The sequence below is a fragment of the Gavialis gangeticus genome, unplaced genomic scaffold (genome assembly GCF_001723915.1).
Source record: "Gavialis gangeticus isolate Ggan-Ray unplaced genomic scaffold, GavGan_comp1, whole genome shotgun sequence".
NCBI classification, from domain to species: domain Eukaryota; kingdom Metazoa; phylum Chordata; order Crocodylia; family Gavialidae; genus Gavialis; species Gavialis gangeticus.
In genome coordinates this window covers 67491662-67495239 of record NW_017729004.1, presented here as the reverse complement: position 1 = coordinate 67495239, position 3578 = coordinate 67491662, and the positions used below count along the sequence as shown (strand labels likewise).

The window sequence follows — 3578 nt, the reverse complement described above, 5'->3', positions numbered from 1 at the left end:
ATTATTACTTCAAGGCAGATTATCATTGCATTTCGTTTTAAACATGGGCTGTCAGCTTACTTCTGATATCACTCAGTTATATCTAGTAACACAATTGAAACAAATGGAATTAGAAATTTGATGTTCTCATATGTAACATGTTTGAGTTTTAAGATTAGGATGATGGAAACAATGCACTGTTTATCTGAAGATCCCTGAGTTGACACTGCCATTAGACACTGCTGAACGTTTTATTATACAGCTGCAGCTGGTGTCCTTGTGTTTCATTCCCACATGCATGCTGGCATGCTGATAGGGGGCTCCTCCACATATTTGCTTAGAGAGGGCAACTGAATGCCATTTAAAAAATACATGCTTCTTATTAAGAAACACTGGGTATATATACACTGATAAACAAAAACTTAGCTTAAAAACTTAACTCCGTGTTCCTTTTGAGTTTCATATGGATGGTTATTCCAAATGTGTTATAATATGCATTGTAGATGTGGTGTGTTGGGTAGATATGGTTTTTTGGGTAGATAATATCTCTAATACAGTGCTTGTTTGTCTCTTTTATGTGGGCAATATAACACATCAGGATGATGGGGAGCTGCAGAGTTTCAGAAACATTAAGTAATGCTTAAAGGCACAAGGGGAAAAAAGAAAAGAAAAATATAGGATATACAATAGGGCAAGCTGTATTCATACACACATTCTTTCTCCGAGTCAAAACATGGCGTTTACCTACTGACTTAAGTAGAAAGCCTATTCTGCTTTGTTCCATGGGGAGATCCTGGACTGCTTGTGCCTCAGGTAAACAAGCTGCCCTGTGGCCGAGAGACTATGTATGCTCCCTGTCCTGCGGGATAGCAAAACTGCTCCTTAAGCAGTGGCTTCATCTCTTGACCTATGCCACATGATATCATTCTGGGCCTTACACAGCCTTCTTATTTCCACTGGACAGAAGGGAAAGGCACTATGTTCTCCATGTTAAGATAAGCCATAAAGGAACAAAGTTTTTTGCCCACTATCCCCTTGCTACCCAGGTGGAACATATCATCTGTACTTTTGATATATGGTAGCAAATTCCTTGGTAATCCCCCTAATGGCTCCTCTGTATAAACTGCCAGGGCCACTCAGTATACTGAAGGGCACTCCAGTGGTTCAAAAAGACAAACACAAAGAAATTCTACTCTTTGAAGCTGAAGTTGGTTTATTAGTGGTCTTTCTGCATATTTTCAGCAGTTGGCAATTATAATTTATAAAAAGATCAGCTAATAATATGAGTTTCAGATCAGATTTAAGTCACAATAAATCATATGCCATTAATAACATCTGCTAGCGGGCTCACCTTGAAATTCATCTATATTTTAAAGAATCTGATGTTTCTAACATTATCTTAAGGAAATTAATTACAAAAATATATAGTTCAGTCCCTACACCTCATGTTACTAAGATATTGGAAGAAGTTGAAAAAGGGAATTATTTTCCACGATATAGGAGAGTTCCCATTTAGGCAGATTATATAATGTGTCAAAAATTAATTAATGGAAGTCCAAGTACACTGTTAATAGAAAATATATACTTTTATTGGCTAGACTGTTTATAATATGAGTTCTTCTAATAATGCTGTATTTTTAGAAAGGCAGGTTTTTATTTATGATATATTAGACAAGAGACAATATACATCTTTATTCAGGTGGTGTGTTGAAGCATTATAATAAAAAATGATCGTTTCATGAATATTTTTCTCATTTTTCACATAAGTGAAAAAGACAGATTCTGCCAGTTGCTAAATGCAACTTTCCATATAGTTATGTATTTTCAATTGCAGTTTGTCCTGCTAACAACAATATGTATGTGGCAATGATAAACCTGTTACAATATATTAAGTATATAAAAATAAGCCCCATTTTAAAATTTTGCTGAGTCAAAAGTGGTAACTTTTATAATTTACTAAAGGGCAAAATTTTCAAGAACATCTTGAAACTGATAATAGATGCAGGTGATTAAAAGATTTGGGAACACAAGTCCCATTGCTGTAAAAAAGACTAATGTTCTTAAGATATTTAGGGTCTTTTAAAAATCTGACTCCAAACTCCTAAATTCTTCTCCTAGCCACGAAAAAATAAATCCTTCAGTAGCCAAATTAGTCTGGTGTCTGCTTTTTTCCAGAAATGTTGAGCTCTTGTGATCCCAGTTAAAGTCACTAACATCTGAAACATTTTTCTGAACCAGGCCTTTTGTTTTGTTGTAGTTTCACTCTGAAGAGTGGGGCTTAGAATATAATTTTAGTAATACAAATACTTTAAATAAGTATTATAGACCAGGAAGTTTGAGCTGGATTCCATCCTGGCAGAAGTACCAAAAGAACTATTAATTTTACTAAGAATGGAAGATCAAATCCTACTTCATTTAATACATCTGCAGAATTCCATTGAATGAAAAGGAGGCAAAAATGTTGCCGACCTATGACTTAGGACTGTTTTTATTCTGCATAGTCCACTTGAACTGATGTGGATGATTATGCAACAATTTGATCTCAGGTTGAATTGTCAGAGCTGGTCACTAAGGAGAAAAAAAACTTATACTTTTAAACTAAGAATATGAAATCCCTACAACAAGGCCATGATTCGAATGCGGCAGTTTTATATACCTGGATGCCAGTTTTATATATAACTATCATTATAACAACATATGCCTACCTCACTGGGTTTGAGAGAATTTTTTGTTAGCTTGGGTAAAGTGCTTTGGAAGTCACTGACCTTAAGTATTATGCATATGTAATGCTGTTCAACATGTGACAATATTCCTAGGTTTTAATACAAGGTTTTAACATTACCAAATTTCTCAACAGTACAAACAATGAACGAAGTTGTGTATTTTCAAAGCTTCCGATGGTTGGGAACATCCAGGTCCCAGAAGAATCCAAGCTTAAATATATACAAATGTGCTTGTAAATAAGCAATGCACACAAAATATTGTAATGTTGGGTGATTCTTCAGCTAACCTAGGTCTGAATTCACTAGTTTGTCCCCTTTCTTTTCAGATTAACTGTTTCGTGGCATTTTATTGGTTAAGATAAATACTTTTGCCATTCTAGGGATGCTTTAAGAGGTAAATGTGTGAAAATAACATGAAATAGGTTTATGGCCGTGAGTTCCGAGTTCAGTTAGGTTGTTTTAATGTCAGTCCTATTTTCAAAAAACAACTCAGACATTAAATCTTACTGAAAGTCAATGGGATTCAGTTTTCCTATTGCTTGAATTATGTGGGAAAATGTTACCATAGGCTATAAAGGCAATTGTGAAAATCTTTCCTTTGTCTTTCTTTTATCATCCATACAAGGGGTGAAGATAATCATCTCTCCAATACATTTTTAAAATTCATAGTGGGTTTATAAAGATGAGTCTGTGGGGTGAAGGTCATATAAATAGGATTAAAAAAAAAGTGAGAGGAAATCAAGCATCCCCACCTCTGTCAAGCACCCAAAAGCATCCCCGCCTTTGTCTAGGTCTTTGTTTAGAAAGTAGTCCTGATGACCAGTAATTCACCAATCAGAAACTAGTGTTCTACATTCCAGCATTTCATCAGCTCTT

At 35.0% G+C, this 3578-nt stretch overlaps 1 protein-coding gene across 2 annotated transcripts in view; it reads left to right on the top strand.

Moving 5' to 3' along the window:
* DGKB (diacylglycerol kinase beta) overlaps positions 1–3578 on the top strand; it is a 742837-nt gene that overhangs the window by 458393 nt on the left and 280866 nt on the right. The gene's annotated exons all lie outside the window — the stretch shown is intronic.